We start from the raw sequence: 14441 nt of genomic DNA, 5'->3' as shown, positions 1-14441 counted from the left end.
GTTATAACTTGTTCATCCCAGATATCTAGGCTGTTCATTGTGGTTTCCACAGCCGGTGGGTGCCCAGGTGAACTGTAAAATTTTGTCGGGCTCCTGCAGTTGCCACCCATCTCCCCATGGTCTGGCATCTGTAACAATGGTTTTGCAGCCCAAATATCCGCAATGTCCCCACTCCGGGTAGTTGCAGTACCTTTTCCCTGGGTTGGACGCTGGGCACTAGTAAGATATGTACATTAGTATGATATGTGGGTTAATGGGCCGTAGTTTGGGTTGTCCTGGAAACAGATTGGCTATGTGGAACACGAAGGATGGGGTGTTCGCTGTGGTGACTTCTTTGAACACCTTGTCGCTTGAAAGATGTTTCATGACCCACCTGAATGGCTGATGAGGGTAATGGCCTGGGTCGGCCCGCCCTCCGGCGACAAGCCCCAACAGCAAAGTTGCACAAAGACACTGTGCATGTCTGGGTCTCACCAGTGTGGGACTCTTGGGTTTTCCCTCTGGAACAGGGGTGTACGCGTCACGGGAACAGCCCATGCACATGTCCTGCTAACAGAAACTCACAGTTTTTCATTAGTCTAATTGTAAAGGACAGGTTTGATCGACCTGAGTGGACACCACCTGATTCTGTCCTCTTTTTTGACCGCCGCGTACCCTCGTCCCATAAGCACCAGTCTCTAGCCCCGTTCCCATTCGCCTAGCTCGTTTCTGACCATGACCTGCGGGCCCTCCTCTAGTGTTAGGGTGGCCCAGTGCTTTCAAATGGGACTGTCTGTCTCATCTCCCCTAGAGAATTGGTTCAGTGCTAGCAACGTGGTTGCCAGCATACGTGCTTGGTCTCCTGAGGGAATGGAATTGGCAAAGCCCTCTGCCTTTGCCAATACTTCTAACTTGGCTTTCAGGGTCTGATTTGCTCGCTCAACAATGGCCTGTCCGGTGCTGTTATATGGGATCCCCTGTACTAAGCTGATGCCCCATACCGAGGCGAATTCCTGCACTGATTTGGAGATAAAATTGGAAGCATTGTCAGTTTTAATTTGCTTGGAGATACCAAGCCATGCCATAACTGTCAGCCAGTGCTGAATTGTGGCCTTAGAGTTGGATTTGAGGTGCTGTGTTGCCACGATCACTCCGCTGTAAGTGTCCACTGTCACTGCAAGCCATGCTCGGGGCTTCAGCAGTTTGCAGAAAGTAAAGTCCAACTGCCAGATTTCTGAGGCTTTGAGACCTCTCGGGTTGACCCCACCGGTCCATAGGGGTGACTTCTGGCAGTGAGGGCAAGTGGCCACTATGTGTCTTGTGTCTGCTGTCGAGACCCCGCATCTTTTTGCCAGTGCTTTGGCTCCGATGTGGAGTGACTCGTGCAGATGACGAGCTTCCTGCAATGCCCACACTCCCTTCGCCGCGGCATATGCTTTGTCATTGCCAGTCTGGAAGAAACACTTGACTGGGTTGTGGCTGTTGATGTGAATGACAGACACGGTGCCCCGTTGCGAGAAGAGCGCCTCTTCAAGCATTGAGGCTGCTGTAGATGTTGATACACCTGGTCTCGACATGGCTAGGCAAAGCTTTGCCACAAATATAGAGTCTGTCAAGATGTTGAGGTGTTCAACTTGGAAGAGTCCACACGCGAAGACCACTGCTGCTGCCTCCAGTTGTTGCACTGACAGTGTGGGGTCACATGTTTTGACACAATGCCATATTTCTCCTGCCTGCCACACCACTGCTGTGGTGGAAGTAATGGAGGAAGCATCTGGAAAGACCTACGGTCCTGGCTGCAGTCGGTCCATGACCTTTGGTGGCACGTCTATGTCAACAATGGTCATTAGCTGAGTCCAAGGTGGTCTGGTAGCATAGGAGATTTCTCCTCCGAAGCCAGTGAGAGCAAGGGCCAGATGCTCTGATATCGTGGTTGACTCCATGGTTGGTCACTTGCGGAAGGGAAGGCGGATTCTTGCCGGCTCGGTTCCCAGGTGTCTCAGGGCGAGTTTCCTGCCTTTCATGATGAGGTTAGCAATACATTCAACTCCTGGGGAAAATGCATGAGTTGGTCTCCGGAGGACCACCCATTGGATCGGCTGGACCTTTCGGAAGGTCCTTGGGCCAGTGCTCCCACTCTTCCCTTCTGCGTGAAGTGGATGTATAAATCTAGCGGTACGCTTGGGTTCCACCTGGCAAGTGTGCCAGTGGACATCTGACGTTCGATGAATTTGAGGGAGTTCGCTGCTTGCGGCGTCAGCTCCTTGGGGTCCCAGGGGTGTTTTCCTTTCAGGAGGTCATATAAGGGGTCCATGACCTCTGGAGGAATTAGGACGGCGTTGCGGAGCCACTGCAGAGATCCCACAAGGCGCTGCATGTCATGGAGGGTCTTGATGTCTCGTCAGACCTTTACCCTGGGTGGGGTCACGAAGGAATTTGTGATCCCCACTCCCAGGAAGGTCACGCACGGTCCTTTCTTGATCTTCGTGTTCGCGATCTCAAAGCCGTTGGCCTGGAGAGTTTCCGTGATTGTGGACACTAAGTGATCCACTTGGCTTGCTGATGGTGCAGCGACGAGGATGTCGTCCATGTACTGAATGATGGTTGCAGCGGGGTGGGAGTGCTGGACTGGCATCAGTGCCCTGTCTACGGTGATCTGGCATATGGTCGGGCTGTCCACAAGACCTTGTGGTAACACCTTCCATTGGAAGCGGAGGTTAGGTCGCTCGCCGTTTGGGAACACGACGGAAAAGGCGAATCGTTCTTTGTCCTCAGCGTGCAGGGGTATTGAAAAGAAACAGTCTTTGATGTCCAGCACTGCGCATGGCTGCCCTTCTGTGATGGCGGAGTTCGTGGGCAGCAGTGTCTGAACTGGACCCATGGGCTGGATTGTCTTGTTCACCTCCCTCAGGTCGTGGATGAGACGATAACCTTCTCCAGACCTTTTGGGGATTACAAATACGGGGGTGTTCCACGGGCTGGTGGAGGGTTCTATGTGACCCTTTTGCAGCTCGCAGTCGACCAGTTCCAGCAAGGCTGCCATTCGAGGCTTTGACAGGGGCCACTGCTCGACCCATACGGGGTCTGGTGATTTCCAAGTCAGTTTGATTGGCAGCGGCGGGTGTACGGCAGTGGCCCTCATTATAAATTTGTAATCCTGACTCCTAACATAGCAAGGATGTCCCTTCCTATCAGGGGTGGAGAGTTTTGCAAAATGTAGGGGTAGATCGTCATTGTCTGTTCTGGTCCCTTTTTTGTATGAAGTGTTATAGCCACCAACTGGGTGCTTTTCCAAGCTCGGGAAGGCCCTCCCACTCCGTTCACTGGGGGGACTTCTTTGCATTGCCAATCTTGGGGCCACAGTGCTTGGGGAAAAATCGAGCAGCCTGCTCCTGTGTCTACCCAAAACTGAAGCTCTATTACGTGGGAGTCCTGGCTGCCAGAAAGACAGCATGTCCCCCACACCTTCGGGGGCTCTTTCCCTATTTTCATGGCCAGGGCCACCCGGGGGTCCCGCTCTACGGCGCCCCCTGCTGGCCCTGCAGCACAAGAGCTGCTTGTTGTGGTAGTGGGTGCGAAGGTACCGCAGGCTGTGTTGCAAAATTCTGCAATTGTGTCACTGGCGGGGGTACGAAACTGGCTGCCTCCCATGGGGGTATGGGGTATAAGGGCGCCCCGCCCCACTTCGGGTTGGCATAGATGGGATGCCTTGCATTCGTGGTGGGAGGAGGCTGAGTGCGGCCCACGCACCCCCTCCCTTTCCCGTTTCCCTGGGGCCGGGACCTGCAATCCTTGGCGAGGTGCCCCTTCTTCCCGCAGCCCCAACAGGACCCTCTCGAGCGTGCTCGGGGAGGGGGCGCTGCCGTGAACTGCTGTGCTGGCTGGGGGCAGCTCACCACGATGTGGCCTGCCTGACCGCACTTGAAGCATGTCATTGCGCTGGTCATGGTGCGGACGGCTGCCTGAATGGGTGTCAGGTGCTCTTCCCTTACTACACGTCTGATCACGTCAGCCAGGCTGGCTCCGACCGGCAAGGAACGTAAGATGTCCTTGGTGACGGAGTTGCACTGCTGGCGCAAGCAGTCAGCTACCACAGGGCCCTTTGCCTCCGCTGGCAGGGTAGAGGAGTCTATCACCACCTGCAGGCGATCTACGAACTGCGTGAAGCTTTCACTCTGCCTGACTCACGGTGGACCACGGCAACGGCTTGGCCACGACTAGAGATGCGGCGCGGATAGCTACCCTAGCGGCTCGAGTGGTGGCCTTGATTTCCTCAGCCCGCATTTGTGCAGCTTGTTGCTAAAGCGTGATCATATCATCATGTTTTCCTATCAGCCTGGATAAGCTCGAGCCGTGCAGTGGTTGCCCCGCCCCAGATGCCTGGGCTAGTAGCCTTGTACAATTATCTTCCCATTCCTGTCTAAACACGATCATTCCTGCACCGTCAAACATCATGCAACCTATTTGTTTAATATCAAAGGGAAGCAAGTCGTCATTACTAAAGAGACCATCGACGAGGGTGGAGACCATGGCCGAATTAATCCCTTTCTCTGAAATGGCTTTGACAACTGTCTGTACATCTTTTGGGTTCACCGGAGTATATACTCTCTGCTGGTTCCCTTCCGGACCGGTGATCCCCACCGGGAAGGCTTGAATGGTAGCTGCTGGGGCCCATTCAGCACAAGCTATTTTTATTTTTCCCCAGTCGGTAAACTGGGCTGGTTCGTATTGTGATTGCTTTTCAGTGCGGCTTAAAGCTTTACTTGGTTTTGTTTTAAATTGCGTTGGCTCTGTTCTCTCCATTTCAGAGTCCCAGCTGGCTTCTGTCAGCTCTTCCGAGCTGCCGGAGCTGCTGCTGGACTCAGCGTCGGAAGTCGAATGCCAGCGCACTTCCGGGGTTTGGTGCCATTTTGTGCGACTCCGGCCCCGCTCCTCCCCCCGGGGGTGGTGCCGCTCCTGCCCCCGGGCTTGCCCTGCCTCCTGCAGGGGCGGGTTTCTCCCTTAAATGATAGCGGCATCAGGCGCGGCTGCCGATTGGGTCTGTGCCCTCTGTCGTTCTCCTCCTCTTTTGCCTGCATATGCGCATTAGCAAAACTCCGCGCCTCCAGGCTTTTCCTGCCGAGACTGCCCGCGCCCCGCCCATCTCCTTGGCCGCCAGCGCCATTTTCAGCGGGGTAGGGGTGTGGCGTGGGTCGGATCTCTTACTGAGCCACGGTTTCTACGTTTCTGGCTGCCTTCGCCAGTCCCTGCCAAAAGGATTCCGCGCGCTGCTGCACCTCCAGCGCCGAATCGCTGACCGGCGGCGGCGGGACGGATGGGGAACCCGCGGATTTTTGGGAAGGTTCCGTGGGGGGTTTTGGACTCTGGCTCGGGGAGGGGGGTGACGCGTCAGGCCCCCCCGGGTCTTTGCTCCTGGGCAGATTGCCCTCAGAGATGGTTTGCATTGCCACTCCTACCCCTAGCTTAGGTGTAGCTAATAAACATGTGCGCGCTGCGCTCCATGTCTCCTGTGTTTGTGCACGGAATGTTTCCATCCCTGCAAAGGACTTTAGAGAATTCTGGGCGTCTCTGAAAAGGGTTTCTATCGCTGAAGCCTCCGGCACGGACACTGCACCACCGGCAGCTGCAGCCGCCCCGCCACGTCGCTTTCTGGGACCACCCCCAAAGGGACTGAAACAATGAACAGCGTGTCTTCTGTGCAACCAGAAGGGACATTGGGCACATCACTGCCCAATAAAGGATGAATTTTTACAGTTTAAAAATCAAAAACAGGGGCAAGGGATTCCTCATCAGGGGGGAAATCAAAAAAACTAAGTTGTCAGCGCAGTCCCTCCCTGCGTGCAGACAAAAATGAGGTGGGACAAATACCATCACTGGAGGGGGCGGTGGGGGCAGTGACTTCCAGCACCCACCTGAGGACACAGACAATCATTTATGTGACATGACTTTACAAAATTAAATTAATAACCCGGGAGATGATGTGCCTTTATTTCCAGGTTTTGGTTGAGTTGGGACCCTGACCATCCTAAACCTGTGCTTAACACCTGTTCTAATTCTCCTTTCAGGCTGGCATTAACTGAGCCTTTGCATCTCAAGGACACAGATTGGCATTTCGTCACAGTCAATACTAAGAACCCCGGAACCTGGAGAAATATCCGCGGTAGGTACATCGTTATTGGGGACACTAAATACACGCCAGTTGAGATAACCATTGCTCCTTGTTTAATTGATTCAGACCCAAAACAGTTAGTAGTGTGGCTGCACTGTTTTCAACCCCCAGTGTTCATTCCCAAAGGACAAATCATTGCACAGGCTATTCCAGTGACTGGCCCAGCAGTGCATCTGGAACATCTGTGGAAGCTGTCACCAAAGAAGATCCATAAGACCTGTCAAGCCCAGGTACTGGGAAAATATCGCCCCCAAATTAACTATTTGTGGAAAGGAGGTGAGTGTAAACACATGAATGGACTCCTAGACACAGGGGCAGATGTGACAATCATTCCCTCACGGAATTGGCCATCTAATTGGGAATTGCAGGAGGTGGGTGGCCACATTCAGGGTGGAGGGGGTGTACAATTGGCTAAGCAATCAAAATACATTGTAAAATTTGAGGGGCCAAATGGGCAATTGGCACACTTATGTCCATTTATTTTAGATTACACGGAACCTCTGTGGGGGAGAGACCTAATGGCCCATTGGGTGGTCTCAATTGACATCCCGAGTCCCCAGGTTTTTTGGGCAGCCGTCACTGAGGAGCATTCTACCCAGAAATTAAATTGGCTATCTGATACTCCAGTCTGGGTAGAACAGTGGCCGCTAAACAAACAAAAATTAAAAGCACTCCGAAAGCTCGTGGATGAGCAGTTAGCCAAAGGGAACATCCAGGGAACAACATCTCCCTGGAATTCCCCTGTCTTTGTCATTAAAAAACCTGGCAAGGACGAGTGGCAGCTCCTCCATGACCTCAGAGAAATTAACAAAGTAATTGAAGATATGGGTCCTCTCCAGCCAGGGATGCCGTCCCCCACAATGTTACCCCAAGATTGGAATCTGGCAGTTATTGATATTAAAAATTGTTTTTTCCAAATTCCTCTGCACCCTGATGACGCACCACGTTTTGCATTCTCAGTTCCCTCTATCAATCGAGAAGCTCCAGCAGAGAGATACCATTGAAAAGTCCTTCCTCAGAGCATGAAAAACAGCCCAAGTATCTGCCAGTGGTATGTCTCCTCATTGCTGGCCCCAATCCATGCAGCCAACAACAGCGTGATTATCCATCATTATATGGATGATATTTTAATTTGTGCCCCCGATGACGATCTACTTGCACACGTGCTTGAAGTGACAACCAAGGCGTTGATTGCTGCAGGGTTCGAGCTTTGTGAGGACAAAGTTCAGAGGATGCCACCTTGCAAGTACCTGGGGCTGGAAATTGGTAAGCGGACCATCGTTCCACAAAAATTGGTAATTAAAAATAACATCAAAACTTTAACAGATGTCCAGCAGCTGTGTGGCTCTTTAAACTGGGTAAGGCCCTGGCTGAGTATCACAAATGAAGACCTAGCCCCCCTTTTCAATTTATTGAAAGGGGCAGAGGAGCCTAGCTCTCCTAGGGTTCTTACTCCAGAGGCCAAAGCTGCGCTGGAGAAAGTCCAAGAGACAATGTCTGCCCAGCAGTTCCATAGATATGATCCAGACCTGCCCTTTAAATTTATAGTCCTGGGCAGACTGCCACACCTCCACGGAGTTATCTTTCAGTGGAGAGACACCCACAGGAAAAAGAAGGACTGGAAGGATCCTCTCTTGATTATAGAGTGGGTCTTCATAAGTCATCAAAGGGCCAAAAGAATGACACAGCCACAGGAGCTGGTAGCAGAACTGATCTGCAAGGCCAGAGCCAGGATCAGGGAGCTGGTTGGATGTGACTTTGAGTATGTTCACATTCCTTTAAAATTAGAATTGGGCCAATTTACCAAAGCAATGTTAGAACACTTCTTACAGGAAAATCGGGCCCTACAATTTGCTCTAGATAGCTACACCAGTCAAATTTCTGTTTTGAGACTGGCCCACAAAATTTTTAATCTGGATGTTCAATTCACATTGTCAACAAAAATTATTCAAAGTAAAAAACCTTTAAAAGCTTTGACTGTTTTTACAGACGCGTCCGGAGGGTCCCACAAATCCGTGGTAACATGGAAAAATCCTCAGACTCAGCAGTGGGAGTCAGATATTACTGAGGTGGTATGTTCACCTAAGGTAGCTGAGTTGGCCGCAGTTGTCAGAACTTTTGAGAGATTTTCTGAACCTTTTAATCTGGTCACTGATTCGGCATATGTAGCAGGTGTAGTATCTAGAGCTCAAGATGCAATTTTGCAGGGGGTTTCTAACACTGCTTTGTAAAACTTGCTCTCCAAGCTGATAAGATTATTCTCCCACAGAGAGCAACCCTTCTATGTGATGCACATCAGGTCACACACCAACTTGCTGGCGTTCCTGGCAAAGGGTAATAGGCATGCTGATTCCCTTGCAGCTGCCCCCGTGCAGATGGCTCCGCTCCCAGACAAATTCCAACAGACAAAAATCAGTCGCCAGCTCTACCATCAGAATGCACCCGGCCTGGTGAGACAATTCCAGCTCACCCATGACCAGGCCCGGGCCATTGTAGCCACATGCCCTTCTTGTAAGTCACTCCCAATGCCATCTGTGAGTGCAGAGGCTAACCCCAGAGGTCTGAGAAGCTGTGAATTGTGGCAGATGGATGTAACACACATCCACTCTTTTGGCAGATTTAAGCACGTTCATGTCTCTGTGGATACTTTCTCTGGTGCTGTCTTTGCTTCTGCCCATGCAGGGGAGAAAGGTGCAGATGCTGAGAAACACCTGATACAGGCTTTCTCCACACTGGGCATCCCTAAAGGGATCAAAATAGACAATGCCCCAGCGTATACCTCCAAGGACCTCGAGAGCTTCCTGCAGCAATGGGGAATAGAACATAAGACAGGTATCCCCTATTCCCCGTCAGGTCAAGCCGTGGTGGAGCGGACCCACCAGAGCTTAAAGAGAGTCCTCAGACAGCAACAGCCAGTGATGAAGGTGGAATCCCCCCAGGTCCGGCTTGCTAGGGCACTTTTTACAAACAATTTTCTAAACTGCTCTTTCGAAAACCTAAACCCTCCAATCATCTGGCATTTTCACACATACCCAGAAGCTAAATTCAAAGAGAAACCTCCTGTCATGATAAAAAATCCAGAAACCTGGCAGCAGGAGGGACCCTATGATTTAGTAGCCTGGTGGCGTGGGTATGCTTGCGTTCCATCAAAATTATTGAGACCACACCCCTAAAGTACAGCCTGTTATTGTCAGTCCTCAGGTGGAGAATGCAGCGCTGAGAAGGCGGCGGAAATCATCCCTTTCAGAGTCATCCTCTCTCTCCAGCTCCCTCAGTTCTCTGTTCACTTTTGATTTAGACCTCCCCTACCTAAATTACTAATTTTGTATCACAGTTATTTTACAGAAATCATTGTCACCCAGATCCAACCTGTGATGCTGCTGAGAAAAGGCCTCATCCTCCTCATCCTGGCCACCATCTCACCGCTCCAGCTAGCATGGATTGTTCCTCAGCCCAACGCCAATGTGTGGGCCACATTAGCTAAATCCCTAAATCAGGATCACATTTGCCTGTCCATATCCTCTGCATCTGACCTTCTCCTATCCTGCCTCGTGGGGATCCCATACCAAATAAATGAATTCCCATTCACCCTCCCCAAACCCACTTCCACCCCTATGAATGGAGGAGGTGGGTCAAACTGTTCCCCATAATGGACACTTCGTTCTTCCCCTGCTTCTACCTGTGTGCATTTCTCAGTCACCCCTGACCCCCAAGACCGACTTGCCATTGAAATCAGGCAGACCACCACTGAGTACACTGCAGGGGAATGGTGCCAGAGGGTAATCCATGTCCCCATGGACTCCACCCCTGATAATAAACCTCACTCCCTACCCAAAGGTACCTTCCTCATCTGCGGCCAGCGGGCTTGGGCAGGCATCCCCCCTCGCCTAATCGGAGGTCCCTGTACTTTTGGGCAGTTGAGCTTGTTTACACCTAACAAAACTCAAATTTCACACTGGCAAAATCTAAACAAAACCTATCAATTGGCACGCCAAAAAAGGGACACTGACCTTGAAAATTGGGATCAAAATTGTGACTCTTAGGTTTCCCATTGGTTTACATCTAAAAACATAGCTGCCATTGCACTTTTGCCTTGGGTAGCTATGGCAAACACAGTCAGGGAATTGGTACACCTCTAGTGCTGGGTTGCTAAGCAGGCCAATTTTACTTCAAAGGCCCTAGCTGACCTCGTATCAGACGAGGAAATAACGAGGCAGACCACCCTCCAAAACCAGACTGCAATTGATTTCCTTTTACTCCTTCACAATCACAGCTGTGAGGAGTTTGCAGGACTATGCTGCTTAAATTTAAGATCATGGGCTGAGGACATCCATGACACAATACAAAATATGCAGATCCTGATGTGAGACCTAAAGAGAGAATCATCAGACTGGCTAGGGTCTTTCAGGGATGGAATCTCTCAGGTTGGATCAAGTCACTAATTCAAACTGGACTGTTACTTGCACTGCTTCTTATTGGGCTTGTCATGGGTTTCAGTGTTGTAAAGGGGCTTATTCTGAAAGCTCCGAACTCCACCATCTCAGTTAATAGAGCCTATCTCTCCATCAATGAAGATGAACATCCTACTCCAGAAGAAGAGCCTCTGAATCAGGATACTTGGTTTGAAGATCAAATGGACTCAGAGACAACCCCTGCTTAAGCCATTTTCATTTTTTTATATCTAAAGGGAGGAGGTGTAGAGTTGTGTTTTCAATGTATATCCCCTCATAGTGGTTTGTCCCTCCATATCCCCTCTTTGTACCTGTTTGATCCATCCCAGCTTTCCTTTCCTCTGGTCACTCTGAGGCCTTGCCCCCAGAGAGCCACTCCCATGTCCTTCCCCCATTGGCTGTTCGGTTTTCCCTGCCCCCCCTATATCTGGGTGCTCTGGGCGGGGCCCTCTCTCTCTTTTTCTGGAGGTCCTTCGAAGCCAGATGTGGCCTGGGATCTCTCCAGGCCCTCATTAAACTTTGGAACTAATCCTGAGGGAGAGCGCCTCTTTCCTTTGCTTGTGGGACCAGCTCGTCTTTGGACTCATGAGGGAGCTTCTCCAAAGCCCCTGGGATCCAAGGAGCAGTTCCTTCCCTCTGCCCACCTCGCCCCACTGCCCAGCTGGCCAGGCTCCACAGGCGTTCTATCCCCGTGGATTCGAGGGAGAGACGCAGCACAATACCAACAATCCATCTGACTGACATTTCTCAAATGTTCTGTTTTGCAGAGACATTTTTGATAGTTAAATAATTACAAATACTTTTATCTTTATACTGTGATATCCATCCATATCGTATTTGAAATAACATTGATTTGCATAGTGTTCCCCCTTCTTTGCATCTTGGACAGTGACTCAGTACTGCTGCATCTTCTGTTGTGTTTTCTTTCTCTTGTAAGAAATCGGAAAAATACTGTTGAAATTTTTCCTGTAATGTTGCAATCCCACCACCGGTGGCGCTGCTGCCCTCGGTGTTGTCGCTGTCATGGCAACCAGGACTAGGTGGTGCTGTGCAGATCGTCTCTGCCCAGACCACGCCCCATCTTTGCTGCGTCACCATGGGGATGTGAGAAAAAATGCCCCCGCCGTGGCCACTTCCCACCTGCCCTGGCTCCAGTGAGGCCACACCCCCAGGAATGACCCTCTCTCCCCTTTCGTTGTTGCTTGACAACAAGGAACTTTCCTTCTCTCGGCCGACACCAGCGCCGCCTTGGACCCGCCTCAGGCTCAGCGCCGCCCGGCCACTGCCGCCTGGCTCCGTGCCCACCGCCAGCGTGTTCTGCCCAGGCCGCTGGCTGGTGCTCATTGCCACAGCCCGCTGCCTTAGTTCTTGCCACCCCGTCTTGCAAGGGATGAGTTACGGCTTCTGTAACTTTCCTTTATCTTTTGCCCACAGAGTCAATTGCTCTAAATTGGACTCTTTTATTCTTTTTCCCTCTCTTGGAGAGGATATTCAAAAGGAGCTGCAGCGCTGCTTCCCAGGTGCTATCCATGTTTACACTCTCTGTCTTTGCATGCGGCTTACCTTCCAACCAATGTGAGGCGCTCCTAGCTTTCACTTGAGCCAGCAGCGGCACTCGCTTCAGTCCCCCTGCTCCGAAATGTCCACGTCTGCTGCGCAGGCAATGCGTGAACCACGGAGTCTTCTGTGTTGTGCTCCTGTGTTTCCCGTCACAAACAAGCAATTTGGAAACCATCCTCCCATCGTGGCCAGCATGATTTGGAGTGTGTAGTCTTCACTGCTCTGGCATTCTGATCCCCATTGCTTATAGAAGCGATTTGGGATCGTGAGTTTCCCATCGTGCGTCCTCCCTTCACATGATTTGGAAATCACTCCCCGCCGCCCCTGAGGCGATTCGGGAACTCATCAGAGTCTTTCAAGTCCTTGTTCCAGGTACCAGAAGAAGCTAGGGACTTGTTATAAAATAGGGAATGCTGGACAGGACAAACTCAGATCAAGCCAATATGGTTAATGCTACATTCTCTGTTTATTCTTTTTAAGATGGCAGTTTATATACATTTCAATATAGTTTACAAATTGTGAGCACACTATCATTGGCTAGTAAACATTGTTTGTTTTTGTCTTAAGGTGGCTAGAGTTCCACACTGCAGCCCTATGCCAATTCACACCCAGAAAACTCATTAATACTGTAGTTACCTTAACATGATTTCTAACTGCGCCACGACTAATTTCTTACTGCATCAAAGGCTTCAAAGGCCTCACCAAGGCCCATTATCTGAGGCCTAGACTGGGGGTAGCTCAACCTTCACTCTTAATATGAATTGTGTCCTCCCTTTCTCAGAAATTTGGCTACAGGACTGCTACCAACACCCTGAGCAACAGGGTGTCAAATTGTATTCTGACTCTGTCAGTGTTGTTTTGTATTACTGCATTATTACTTTTTCTAATAAAAAAACTGCTATTCCTACTCCCCTATCTTTGCCTGAGAGATTCTTAATTTCAACATAATAATTCAGAGGGAGGGGTTTTACATTTTCCATTTCAGGAGAGGCTTCTGCTTTCCTTAGCAGACACCTGTCTTTTCAAACTGAGACACTCTACGAAGTGCATAATTATTGTCTTGTTGCACATCGGGTAAAGAATCTGATTTTTGTGGACAACATGACCTCCCATAACGAGCTCTCTTACCTTCTCAGCAGTACCTGTATCTCAGACCTGTGGGAACTCAAAGTGTCTCTCAGACATTTTTAGAGGTTCCAGGCCTTGGTCAGAAGCATTTTATACCCTGGCAGACAGCTGAAAAACAGCTGTGATTTTGAGTTTGAGCCATGAAATGAATTACCAACTTTGGAGGTGGAACAAGCAGTCACAAAAGGTTAGATAGTGTCGCTGTAGGACACGTGAAAGCACGACGTGAGCCACCTGCTATTTGCAAGGTAAAGAAGAAAGTTTATTATCTGACTCTGTCTTTTATACTTTCCCAAAGGTGATATTGGATTGGAGAGTGAATGGGCCACCTCTCTAAAGACATTGGACAAACTACCAGTACATTAAGTGTTCTCTACTCCCATAAAAGAATGTAAACAATATGTTGTATACATAAATTGTGTGGGAAAGTTCTCCAAAGGAATGTAAACTCAGAAGGCTTTAGGAAGTCTTAAGAATCAGGGTGACAAGATAGTATAGTATAAGTAATTACAAAGTAGAGGAAAAATTTTTTTTAGTATTGTACAGGGGGGTTTTAACACTTGTACAGGGGGGTTTTTACTTTGTACATGGGGGTCAGAAGTTCTAAGATGGAGGAAAGTGAGCTGATCCTGTCCTTCCTCTTTCTTTTTCCTTACCTCCATGTTCTTGGTGATGTTGGCACTCACAGATTGGTTTAGAGTAGAAAAGCACTTTGTAATAGAGGTAGTAGGTATTGGGGGAAAACTATAAACATGTAATATGTAATATATCATATAAAAGAAAACAGCAGCCCTGGGCGCGGGGGAGAAAAGAAGAAGACAGCAGATAGAGAGGATGTCAGTGTGTGTGCACCTCTACCCAGGCCGTTGACAGAGCAGCCGCAGCCCGAGAAGACAATCTTTTAGATAACTAACAATAAACTGCCTTGAGGCCAAATAGCAAAAGCCTGCAGAGTTTTTCTTTGGAAGCACGGGTTGGAGGAGGAATTTCACCACCATATGAGACCCCAGAGCAAGGCTGGGGTTCTCACACAGACCCATCAGCACAAATAGGCCCCTCACAGATGCCCTTCTCTCAGGGCACTGCCAGTCTCCCCAGGCCAGACTTCTCTTCCTGTACCTCACACACTAGGGGAGCAATGGCAGCAGCAGCTT

General features: G+C 50.1%; 1 long non-coding RNA gene across 4 annotated transcripts; it reads left to right on the top strand.

Annotated features, from left to right (window-relative positions):
- The first annotated feature begins 5109 nt into the window (after positions 1–5109).
- On the top strand, positions 5110–13074 carry LOC146763150 (uncharacterized). Of its 4 annotated transcripts, none has more exons than XR_014952590.1 (5): positions 5110–5320; positions 6045–6139; positions 6260–6424; positions 7109–7414; positions 9483–13074. It is a non-coding gene; the product is annotated as an uncharacterized LOC146763150 (long non-coding RNA). The 4 variants fall into 4 exon arrangements; XR_014952592.1 differs by having other exon boundaries at positions 5121–5320; positions 6292–6424; XR_014952591.1 differs by having other exon boundaries at positions 5142–5320; positions 6292–6424; positions 9343–9984.
- Positions 13075–14441: the final 1367 nt, after the last annotated feature.

This window comes from Lonchura striata, chromosome W, assembly GCF_050655825.1.
Source record: "Lonchura striata isolate lonStrDom1 chromosome W, ASM5065582v1, whole genome shotgun sequence".
Classification (NCBI taxonomy): Eukaryota; Metazoa; Chordata; class Aves; order Passeriformes; family Estrildidae; genus Lonchura; species Lonchura striata.
The sequence above is the reverse complement of the archived record's forward strand: the minus strand, read 5'-3'. Positions and strand labels throughout refer to the sequence as shown.